This window comes from Lynx canadensis, chromosome E3, assembly GCF_007474595.2.
Source record: "Lynx canadensis isolate LIC74 chromosome E3, mLynCan4.pri.v2, whole genome shotgun sequence".
Classification (NCBI taxonomy): domain Eukaryota; kingdom Metazoa; phylum Chordata; class Mammalia; order Carnivora; family Felidae; genus Lynx; species Lynx canadensis.
The window spans coordinates 33685598-33698812 of record NC_044318.1 but is presented as its reverse complement, the minus strand read 5'-3'; positions in this window follow the sequence as shown (position 1 = coordinate 33698812).

The window sequence follows — 13215 nt, the reverse complement described above, 5'->3', positions numbered from 1 at the left end:
AAGGGATGATCTCAACATCCCTGCAGGGGAAGTTAGAAGTCCATCGATTGATAAAACAGTTACTAAAGTCTTGGTATTCAGATGCTACACCCATTGAAAGTAAAGCTTTGGTGGACTTTATTGCCATTCCTTTAGAGCACATAAAATCACCTGAAGTACTTTTAAAAGCCTGGGTGCCTGGATTGCATCCCCAGAGATTCTGGTTTAATTTTTCTGGGGCAGACCTAGGGCATCAGGATTTTTCAGATCTCCCTAGTTGATCCTAAAGTACATCAACATTTGAGAACCACTGCTTGCTAGACATTCTAAAGGAATAAGGAGTATAAAGGCTGTAGGATTAAATGGACATTTTTTACAGCATTAGGTGATTTGCATCAAGAAAGGAACAAATAAGGGTGCCTGGGTAGCGCAGTCGGTTGAGCTTCTGACTTTGGCTCAGGTCATGATCTCGCGGTTTGTGAGTTCAAGCCCCGTGTCGGGCTCTGTGCTGACAGCTCAGAGCCTAGAGCCTGCTTTGGATTCTGTGTCTCCTTCCCTCTCTGCCCATCCCCCACTTGTGCTCTGTCTCTCTGTGTCTCTCAAAAATAAAAATAAATAAATGTATAAAAAATTTAAAAAAAAAAAGAAAGAAACAAATATTAGTCTCAGAACACCTGAGTACATAACAACATTCAAGGCCAGTTTGTGGCCCTGCAACAAGAAATATCTTTTACTATGAGCCAGTGGTTGGAAACCATTGAAAATTAGATCCCTAAAGTGAATATTGATTATCTTCTATTTCTTGAGTGGTGGGTTTACCAGTGTTCATTTATTTTTACACACAATAGTTAATATGTGTAATATGTATTCTTTGTATGCCTTCAAATATGTTACCACAAAAATTTTCTGCCAAATATTTTACAATAAAAAGGGATACAGTAAATCGCCAAATTACTGCATTTGTTAAGTTCACAACTGTGCTGGGTTTCTATGGTTAAAATCAAGCTCTTGATTATCAAAGACCAAAATCTTGGCAGTTGGAATAGCAATATCTTGAGAGGATGGAGCTCCCCAGTCTCCTGGGCCCCTCCAGATAATTTCTACTGCATTCATGATTACCAAGCAAATGTGATGAGTCACCTCATAATGAGGAACATCTGGTCATAGGAGTTTGGAAATACCATGAAACCAAGGATGGTGTGCAAAATCTGAGCAGGGAAAAGAGGAATTCTAGGCAAAAAGAATTGCAGGAATTTTCTAAGGAGCTGTTGCAAGAGTGACTATGTGGACTTGAAGCCTGTGGGTTCATAATCAAGGAAGATGGAATAAATAAAGGAGGGTAGACTGTTACTTTATTTCCTTCTTCCTTTATTTCTCTCTGTCTCTGTCTCCGTTCCTTCCCTCACCCCCATTTTCCTTCTCTTCCTGCATACATTTTGGCTGATTATACTTTGTCAAGCTGACACTGAAGAGGCTAATGGTTCTTGGCACATCGTAGATGAATAAATACCAAAGACTGAAGGAGAAAGGAATGACGGTGTGTTACCACTGCTGTGGCTGCCTCCCCCACCTACACCTCATCTTCTTCAGAAAAATTCACTACTGATGAAAAAAGTAGTCCTCTGATTCACTACTGATGAAAAAGTAACAAAATCTCTTTTGGGGATGACAGATGGGGAATGTGAGCAAGGGGCAGGTCACCGTAATAGTTGCTCCAGCCAGGAACAGGAAGAAAGGCTTTTAACAAAAATGAAAATTACTGATAACACTGGGAAAGGAAGAAACTAGGTGGTTAGACCCAAGGGGAGGCAGGTCTTAAAGTAAAGCGGGTGGACCATCCAGTCTCTGTTCTTTGCTAAAGCCAACCTGACATTCTGCCAATGGCCATACAGGTTGTTGAAATACCGAAATCCTTTCTTATCAGTTGGTAAATTGCTACCTAGAGGCCCCTGATGCCTCACCCCCATCTACCTGACTCCAGGCCACCAAACCTCCCTCTCATCCAGCAACTAAAGGGTTAACATCCAGCACAGCTGTTGGCCTCCAGGAATCTGACTTAGTGCTAAAGTCTTCTAATTGACTGGTGACCATGTGGTAACCAGCTGCTAAATATTTTGAATATCACCCCTAACTGTGGCCACAAAAAAGCAAAAGCCAAGGAGGTGTGGTAATTCGGTGCAAGAAATGGCCTAACACACTGAGTTGAGGTTTTGGCTTCTGCTTAAAGTGTTGGCAGGAACAGGATAGGCAGGCCTGGGTTCTACTCGGTTTGTACAGCAAAATAATCCTTAGCTCAATGAACAAAGATGTAACTCAAGCCAGCATGCTACAGAGTCACAGGCCCTCTGGCCATAAAACCATCCCTGAGTCAGTTATTGCCCCAGATCTCCTTAAAGAGGAGGATGGAAGCCTTGCAGGAAGGCTGCTTTGAAATCATTCAGTTCTCCAGATTGGTTCCTAGCAAAGATTAACAGGCCTTGAAAAATAATGGAGGGTTACCTCAAGCTTCATTAGGTATATTGATATATGATAAAAGTATTCTTTCTGTTTCTGTTTACCCACACCATCCGGCAGCTGGCAGGTGTACCAGCATATCTTCACAGGGACCTAGTCCACTTGATCTAGGGTGACCAGCTCTCCAGTGGGCATGTGATGGTCTGAAAATCCCAGGAAACCACTGGTCAACAGGGATGGTTGATCACACTAATTTACTCCTCCATGAATGTCACCTTAAGCTACTACATTGATGATATCATCCTGATTGGCCTTGAACATTAGGAAGTAGCATGAATCTTTTGGTATCCTGCTGAGACATGAAGGCAATGGGGGTGTGAGGTAAAACCCAAAGAAATACGAGGACCTGCCATATTAGTGAAGTTCTTAGGAGACCACTGGAATAAAGTACAGTGGAATATCTCCTTTGAAGTGAAGGGAAGGGGGAGGAAATAAAGAGCAAGTTGCTACATTTTATACCCTTTCAACTAATAAGGAGTTTTGAAAGCAGCACACACCTCTATTCTAACACGACTTTTTCTACTGCAAGAAACATTCACTCAGTGGAGTTCAAGTAAGGGAAATAGTTGAGACAGACCAACTATCCTCGATCTGAGGCTATAGTGGGGTCAGGCTTAGTGCAGGTTGAAACTCAAGGAAGTTCTGGATCCAGAAAAACTCCAGGAATAGGAATTTATGGATTTACTTCTATCCCAGATGGTTTATGTGGCTTACCCACTATCTACCACCCCAGTTAGTGCTGGTCTCCTTCCATCTGATTCCACATTTCTCACCTGAAAACCCCAAGAAAGAGAATCTAATTGCCTTTTCTTTTTTTTTAATGTTTTTATTTTTAATAAAGTTTGACATGTACATAATTTAAAAAGTTAAATACTTCCAAAGGCTTGTTAGAAAAAAATAGGGCACTTGGGTGGCTGAGTCAGTTGAGCATCCCACTCTTGATTTCAGCTCAGGTCATGTTCCCAGTGTTGTGGAATCGAGCCCCTCATCGGGCTCTGTGCTGAACATGGAGCCTGCTGGAGGTTCTCTCTCTTTCTCTCTCTGCCCCTCTCCCCCACTCCTTCTCTCTCTCTCTCTCTCTCTCAAATTAAAAAAAAAAAAAGGAAAAAAAAAGACCTCTTTTAATCCTTCTCTATTTCTAGCTCCTCAGAAGTAAGCACTTTTTTAGTTGTTACAGATGATTATTTTGGTATCTGGTATTTAGCTCCATATTTCCAAATAATTGGTTATATTTTGAATTACTGATATTTTTCAGTTTTCCCATGATCTATTAACTTAGCACTGTGCACAGTAAGATCTAGCTTTCATTTTCTAGTCACACACACACACACACACTTCCCCTGTCACTATCCTCTGAATATACATTTGTTATGTAGTTAGAAAGATATTTAGAGTTATATTTTCATAGCTATGTAAATCTATTCATGATTGAGCCATATGTTATAATGTTATTATTTTTCCATTTGTTTTCCTTGGAGTTAATAATTGCCTTGTCTTTTTTGTTTGCATAGTTTTCTAGGTATTTATTCTTTTTTTTTTTTTTTTTTTTTTTTTTTTTTTTTTTTAAATTTTTTTTTTTCAACGTTTATTTATTTTTGGGACAGAGAGAGACAGAGCATGAACAGGGGAGGGGCAGAGAGAGAGGGAGACACAGAATCGGAAGCAGGCTCCAGGCTCTGAGCCATCAGCCCAGAGCCCGACGCGGGGCTCGAACTCACGGACCGCGAGATCGTGACCTGGCTGAAGTCGGACGCTTAACCGACTGCGCCACCCAGGCGCCCCTCTAGGTATTTATTCTTAACGAAACCCCTGATGTATAAATGTCTTTTCATTATTTTCAAACATATGGAGAAGACTGTCACAGAAATAAAGGTGTGTTGCTGTGCCTGACAGGTGAAGGGAAATTATTAAGTCTTCTATCAGTTTCATTGTCCTAAAGAAATCCTTCCTACAACCTTCTGACCTTCTCCACTCTGGTCTGACTGCTGTGTAGGCCTCCGCACAGCTGTTGTCTTGCAATCTCCCTTCACCAGCACCCTTGGGATTCCCTTTACCTTTCTGATGTTGGATATCTTCATTCATGGATCCCAAGTCTTCCTCCTTCTTGCTTAATCCCTTCACTTCAGTAGTATACTCTACCAGTAACTTCTGAGAAAGAGTGCTCAGTAAACATTCAAGACTGTGTAGCAGAAACTGCGACTCATTCCACCCATGTCTGTCTTCTATTTTTCCATAGTAATAGAGGTTTTAGCTGGACACAAGATCATCCAAAATAAAGTCTATATTTTTACATTTTCTAGCTTCCCTTGCAGCTAGGAATAGCCATGTGACCAAATTCTGACCAAAGGGATGTAAGCAGAAATGTTATTTGGCAGCTTCTGAGAAAGTTCCTGAAGAAATAGAGGACAAATGTCCCTTGTTCCTTCTTCATCTTCCCTTCCTCCATCTGGAGGATGCAACCATCCTGGACCATGAGGCTGAGAGCCATACCCTGGGCATGGCAGAGTGGGGACTGGAATGAAACTGGGTTGCATGGAACAAAGCCACTCTAGTGACCTGTATTTTTATGTGAAAGAGAAAAAAAATTGTAACTATTGTTTAGGTTTTCTGTCACTTGCATCTAAACTGACATTAATGAAAATATCTTTATTCTAGAGTAATTCATAATTGTATGTTGGCTGTGTATGAAATTGCAAGTTGGAAATCATTTTCCTACAGAATTCTAATGCCTTCTAGCTTCCAGAGTTTCTATTATAAGTTCTAATTTGGATCATTTGACCATTAGAAACTTATATGGTTCTTTTTTTTTTTTTTTTTATCTCTTCAATTCTAAAGTTTACAAGGATGTGCCTCGGTGAGGTTCTTAGTTGTTCTTAATTATGCTGGGACACTTGATAGGTCCTTTATGTCTAGAAACTCATGCCCTTACATTCTGGGAAATTTTCTAAAAAATTTTCAGTGATACTCTTCCCTCCATTTTTTTCTCTTCTCTCTTTCTGTAAGATCTATTATTCATATATTGGATCTCTTGGGACTGTTCCTTTCATTATCTCATATTTTCTTCCCATCTAATTTTGAACTACTTTTTAGGAGATTTCATGAATTTACCTCTTCTGAGGTTTTCATATTTTGCTTTCCAAGGGTTTCTCACCACACCATGGGTCATATTTTCCCACTTCTTTGCATCTATGTTTTTTTTTTTTTATTGGAGGCCAGACTCTGTGAATTTTACATTTGGGTGCTGGATTTCTTTGTGGTCCTTTAAATATCTTGGACCTGCCTGTTGGGATGTAACTAAGCTATTTGGAGATAGTTTGTGACTTTTGTTACCGAGGACAAAAGCAGCATTTAGTCTAGGGCTACTCTAGCTCTCCTGCTAGGCAATACCCTTTGGAGTATTCTCAATGTCTTGTGTATTATGAGATTTCTCCATTCTGGCTGTTAGGAATGTGAACTATTGCCAGACTTGTGCAATCTCCAGAAATCATTTCGCTTGTTCCTTTCAGGTAGTTCATTATCCAGTCTTGAGTAGTTTCTTCATATACATATGATGATAAATAGTCAGCTCAAGAGTTGGGATTAGTGCTCTAAAGATCTTAGGGGCTCTTTCTCTGTCTCTGCAGCTCTCCCTGCAATATTTTGTCCTGTAAACTCGAGCTCTCTTGGTCTCAGTTCTATCTTCTCAATTCTAGGTGGTCTCTGCATGGATTGTCCTCTTTGCACTGCAGACTGGGAATTCTCTCCAGGCAGCATTCTGGAGCAATGGTAGGACTCACCTCATTCTTTTCCCTCTTCTCAGAGATCACTGTCCTGTGCCTACCCATTGCCCAATGTCTGAAAATGACTGTTTTGTATATTTCACTCATTTTTAAATTGTTTAACATAGGAGGGTGAATGCAGTCCCTGTTATTCCATCAGAGGCAGAAGTCTCCTTGCGTGTCTCTTCACATCAGACAGTTTTAAAGGCCACAGGCCATGGTATAATTTGCCTGTCTTAGGATCATGGGTCTTCTTACCCTCCAATCAGTTGTGACCAGGGACCATTCTACTGCTACAGTGGGTTACCCACTCAGTGTGGACTAGGGGAAGACTGGTTGATTTCCTTAAAAGAATCTGTGGGCATGGAAGGGTCCATGTCCAACATGCGTAGAACAACCCTACTGAGGAGTCCTTCTTTGGCTCACTTAATTGTTAGCCTGAAAAAAACGTCCATTTGAGTGAGAAGAAGAAGAAAAAGGAAGTTTTGAAATTAGGCTGCAGAGCAGGATGCCCTTGTGGCCTTGCCAACCCAGTGGTGCTGGAGGTGTCTAGTTGACCAAACCACTGGCATGCCCTACAGAGAGTCACAGTGGGGGGCCCGTGGGGTTTTGAAGCAAGACCACATTTCAACATACAACTATGCTCTTGTCAGGAAACATCCCCTAGCTTGTTGCTTCTGAAATCTGGTATAAATATCTGGGATGAAAAGTTACCATGAAACCTGAACTCTACCTCACATCAAAAATGGGCAATCCAGAAGCTTTCTGCTATTCAGTAAATTTCAAATCCTGAATGCGTAAGTTACTTGAGTATGTTGTTTCTGTCTTTGTACCCTTCCCCCTTCCCCAGTCAAGCATTCTTTTACTTGCCCCATTGTTCCTCATCCTCAACATTAGCCCATGGGAGGGAGCCCACCTATGATTAATTAAGCAAGGGTAAATGATTCTGGCCAGATCTACAGATGGTTCTATGTGGTATATGGTACCACCCAGAAGGAGACGCAGAATTGTTATACAAAAAGCCCATGGAAAGTCCCATTTTGAAGATGGCAGCATAAAAGCAGCATTTCCCCTTTACCTTCTTGCAACAATCCAAGAGCAATGGGGAGAATTAGAAATGCAGGTGGAAACACTGCCAAAAGCAGTGGAGTTCTAGCAGAGGTGCATGTGGAAGGAAAGGTGGCAAGTCACTGCTATTCCAGATCTCAAAAAAAGCCAGCAATACATTTCTCGAAAGGTGAAGCGGCAAACCATGGAGCAAAAAAGCCACCTCAGAGTGTGTCTCAGGTGTCTGGGATGGTGAACTGAGTAAGCAGAGGGGCAGAAGCTTCCTGGACCTAGTTTAGCTCTGAGAAGCAGAAGAAGTGAGGTGAATAATAATCAGGCAAGCCATTGCATGGGGAAGTCTCTGTCTGGGGTAGCAAAGTAAAGGAAGGACTTTGCACTATGAAAACCTCTACAAGAAAGTAGGGAGTTGGATGACTTCGATGACATAATTAATATGGTAGATCTCATTATGAAACACATCCAGTTTCAATACCCAATGAGAAAATTCACAGAAGTTAGCTATATATTAGGTTTCAAAGAAAGTTTCATTAAGTCACAAAAAATAGAACTAATATGTGCACCATTCTCTGATCACTATGTAATATAACTACACATTAATATTAAAACTAAGGGGGTTGCTTGAGTGGTCCAGTTGGTTGAGCGTCTGACTCTTGATTTCAGCTCAGGTCATGATCCTGGGGTTGTGAGATCAAGCCCCAAGTCAGGCCCTATGGAACCTGCTTAAGATTCTCTCTCTCTCCTTCTGCTCCTCTCCCTGCCTCATGCACACTCTCTCCCTCTCTCTAAAATTTAATTAATTAATTAATTAAACTAAAGGGGGAAAATGTCCCTATCACCTGAATATTTTTTTATTATTCCCTTTTAAAAGAAACTCATGAGCCAATAAAGAAATACAAGAGGCGCCTGGATGGCTCAGTTGGTTGAGTGTCCGACTTTGGCTCAAGTCACGATCTCACAGTTTGTGAGTTCGAGTCTACATCAGGCTCTGTGTTGATAGCTCTGAGCCTGGAGCCTGCTTCAGATTCTGTGTCTCCCTCTCTCTCTGTCCCTCCCCTGCTCATGCTCTTTCTCAAAAATAAACATTAAAAAAATTTTTTTTAAAGAAATACAAATAAGAATACAAAATACTTTAAAATAATAGGGGTACCTGGGTGGTTCGGTCAGTTAAGTGACCAACCTTGGCTCAGGTCGTATCACAGTTCATGGGTTCCAGCCCTGTGTCTGGCTCTGCACTGACAGCTCAGAGCCTGGAGCCTGCTTCAGATTTTATGTCTCCACTCTCTCCGCTTGTGCTCTCTCTCTCTCTAAAATAAATAAACATTTTAAAAATTAAAAAAAAAATAAGTACAACATATCAGCATTTATGAGGTACAAGTAAAACACTACTCATGAAATATTTTTGTCTCTAATAAAAAATTAGAATAAGCATATAACTCAAGAAATTAGAGGGGCGCCTGGGTGGCGCAGTCGGTTAAGCGTCCGACTTCAGCCAGGTCACGATCTCGCGCGGCCCGTGAGTTCAAGCCCCGCGTCAGGCTCTGGGCTGATGGCTCGGAGCCTGGAGCCTGTTTCCGATTCTGTGTCTCCCTCTCTCTCTGCCCCTCCCCCGTTCATGCTCTGTCTCTCTCTGTCCCAAAAATAAATAAACGTTGAAAAAAAAAATTTTTTTTAAAGAAATTAGATAAAGAATAACAAAATAAACCAAAGGGGGTAGAAGAGATAAATTAATAGAAACAATCAGAAATTAAGTTAGAAAATGAAACACAGCCAAATTACTAGATTAAATGGGAAAAGACGGATGCTTTTTTTTTTTTTTAATATTTTTTAACGTTTATTTATTTTTGAGACAGAGAGAGAGCATGAATTGGGGAGGGTCAGAGAGAGGGAGACAGAGAATCCGAAACAGGCTCCAGGCTCTGAGCTGTCAGCACAGAGCCCGACGCGGGGCTCAAACTCACGGACTGCGAGATCGTGACCTGAGCCGAAGTCGGCCGCTTAACCGACTGAGCCACCCAGGCGCCCCTCGTTTTTTTTTTTTTTTTTTAAGATTTTTTTTTAAGGTTTTTTTTTAAGTAATCGTTACACCCAATGTGGGGCTCAGACCCACAACCCTGAGATCAAGAGTTGCACGCTGTACCAACTAAGCCAGCCAGACGCCCCTGGATGCTTCTTCAATATGATAAAATACAATTTATGTTAGCCAAAAAGTCAACATCAAGACGTATGGAGAAATAAAGATATACTCCCATTAAAGTAAATAATTTTAAGATGTTAGCTGGTGTATATGTCTCCATGGGGCCTTGCCTCTCCTCTGCCTGCTGGACCGGATGTGTTCCCTCCTCACTCTGCAGGCATCAGTAAGCATCCTCACGAATTCTGCTTATGGGCCACCTGTTAGCCCCCAGCCTTTCCCATAGTACATCAAAAGACACAGGTGATATTTTGTTAAGACCCCTTTATAAGGTTCCTATGCCTTGTCCTAGTTCACGCCAATTAAAACTCTAATTAGTAAATGAGAAGCACCACCAGACCACAGGCAGACAGTCATAGCCAGAGAAACTACCACTTGGTTGTAGAGTTCCTTCTGATATTTCTCTCCTTATAGTAGAAGAAAAGATGTCTACTAGTATCTAACTAGTTCTAGATGTTCAAACAACTTAATTAGACAAAAGAAAGTAATTGGGGACAAAAAAAAAAAAAACAAACCAGGAGAAGGTAAAACTATCCTTATTTGAAGTTAACGTGATCTCTATCTGGAAAAATGAAGAAAATTAACTGGAAAAAAAAGTATTATAAACAGTAAGTTAAGGGGCACCTGGGTGGCTCAGTCAGTTAAGTGTCTGACTTTGGCTCAGGTCATAATCTTGCGGTCCGTGAGTTCAAGCCCCACGTCGGGCTCTGTGCTGACAGCTCAGAGCCTGGAGCCTGTTTCAGATTCTGTGTCTCCCTCTCTCTCTCTGACCCTCCCCTGCTCATGCTCTGTCCCTCTCTGTCTCAAAAATAAATAAAAGTTTAAAAAAAATAAATAAACAGTAAGTTAATTCAGTAGGAAGCTGGACATAGTCCTGAAGCCCTAATGGACCACCAGACTTCTTGGGCACCTGTCAGGAATGTCGTGGTAGGTCAACTCTATCGGGTCCCTTCTTTCACAGAGGGTGTGGTGAATTATACACTCTGGAAGGAACATTTATTCTGTATTTGGGTTTTCTTTCCCCACAGGTCATGCCTCTGTTTTGCCGCTCTTGGAATTACTGACTTTACAGAACACAGACAAAACTGTCTCCAACCAAGGAGCTCACTTCCCAGGGACAGGAATGAGACAGTTGGCAAGCCATGGGCCGTTATCATATTTCCCATCCACCAGAAGCAGCTGGCCTTACAGAACAATGAAATGGTGTTCTGAAAACAGATCTGGCAGTATCCAAGAGACTGCACCTGTGAGGCTGGGACACTTTCTGGTAGAAAGTGACATGTGATCTCAAACAGTGACTGAAATGCAGTGTCAGTTCTCCCTCGGCCAATACAGAGGGCTGGGGTGGGGGGTGGAGGGTGGCAGCTCTTAGTATTTTCTCTTTAAAAAGATAATGGTATGCTTCCCATACCCCAAACCACTCATGCTCTGCGGGTGTAACTGTCCAAGATGAGGTGCTGTCATCAGGGAACTCAGTAAGGGTTCCACCCGGCCTTTTGGAATTCCTCCTCCCACTAGGGCAATTGCAGCAAAGGGTGTTCCTGTACTAGCTGTGCGACCCTGATTATAAAGGGGAAGTAGGGTTGTTAGTCCCTGATAGGGCCAGGGAGGGGCAGAGGTGGTTGCCTCCTTTCGCTGGGCATCGCCACACCCAGAGGCACAAATTAACAGAAAACCATCAAAATCCATATTGATGTACCAATTCTCCTCCCCCACTATTGTACATATCAGGGTTTGGTGGTAGCTAAGTCTACCAATTCGTCCCAGGTTTCAGAACAGTAAGAAATAACTTTTGGCTACCGAGAAATAGAGGAGGAATGGGCAGCACTTTGAGACAGTGAACTCTGAAACTTAGAAGGAACATTTAAAGTGGCCTGAGATGTCACATCTGTCTTATCTGAAGGTGACTTGACGTTGCCTCCTTTTGGGGTCGCTGAAGTGCTTTGTGGCTGTGATAACAAACTACACATTGGGGTGCCCGCGGGCATAGTTCCGGGCCCGCTTCTGTCTATATGCTGTACCTAAGCAAACGCATCCAATTCTGTGGCTTTTAATAACTCCTATATACTGATGACTCCTTCACCTACATTTCCAGCTCTGGCCTCACCTGCAAATCCAGACTATATATCTATCTGCCTATTTGATCAGCTCTTTGGAGGCCTCACAAGGATCTCAAGCCAACATGTCCAAGGCAAAGCTACCAATTTCTGTCTATCAGCATCGCCTAACCTGCTCCTGCTACAGTCTCCCTTTTTTCTTTTTTTTTTTTTTTTTTTTTTTTTTTTTTTTTTTATATGGTTGGGTCAGGGTTTTTTTTTTTTTTTTTTTTTTCAACGTTTATTTATTTTTGGGACAGAGAGAGACAGAGCATGAATGGGGGAGGGGCAGAGAGAGAGGGAGACACAGAATCGGAAACAGGCTCCAGGCTCCGAGCCATCAGCCCAGAGCCTGACGCGGGGCTCGAACTCACGGACCGCGAGATCGTGACCTGGCTGAAGTCGGACGCTTAACCGACTGCGCCACCCAGGCGCCCCAGTCTCCCTTTTTTCAATAAATGACACCGTAAGCCAACCAGTTGCTCAAAACAAAAATCTAGAGCTGCTTTGCCCAATATGGTAGCCTCTAACTACATGTGGCTATTTAAATTTAAATTTAAATTAATTAAAATTAAATTAAATTAAAATGTCAGGTTTGCAGTTTTACTAGTCACATTTTAAGTGCTTGAGAGCCAGTAGCTGCCATATTGGACAGTCAGATACAGAGCATTTCCACCAGCACAGAGAGTTCTGTTGGACAATGCTTCTCTAGCGAGGTTGCCAGGGATTCCTCTTTCCCTTACCTCCACATGTAATCCACGAACAAATCCTATGGATTTTACCTCCAAAACATTCCCAGAACCAACCCATTTCTCTCCAACTCACTCCTGCCGCCCTGGTCTATGCCATCTATGCCACCATCACCTGGACTGCTGAACTCACTTCTTAATTGCCCTAATTCCAACCTTCCCCACCTATAACCATTTCCCCTATTGTAAACAGAATGATTTTTTTTCTCAGAACTGAAAATCAGATCATGGCTTGCTCCTGCTACAATTCTTCCCATGATTTCTGTGGCAGAGACTGTAGTTTATGTAGTTTATCTTTATGTCCTTTCTTTCTTTCTGCCTCAATAATGGAACTTCTGAAATTTAGGTGAGCACATAGAAGCCCAAAATAAAGAACATATTTTCCAGAGTTCCTCCTTGCACTTAGGTGTGGTCATGTGACCAAGTTCTGACCAGTGAGAGCCAATGAAGTTGTGTGCAGTCTCCTGGCATGTCTTTAAAAAGACATGTAGCAGGTATGATGGCTGAAGCTGGAACAGATCCCAAGGTGAACTTGGGAGTGGAGGTAATGCCCTGTGAGCAACAAGATAGAAGCCTGGGTCCCTGTCATGGTGGAGCAACCCACCAGCCCTGAAATGCCTACCTAGATTTCTACATGAGAAAGAAATAAACTTCACTTTGTTTAAGTCCCAGTTATTTGAGGTTTTCTGTCATGGGACCTAATTCTAACTAATACAGCTTCCCATCATACTTAGAAGAATATTCAAACTCCTTACCAAAGCCTGGAAGGTTCCACACGATCAGTTCTCACTCCGGTACAATCCCCTCCATTCTTTCCTCAGTCATCATGCTCCAGTCACTCTGGTTTTCTTTTTTGCTGC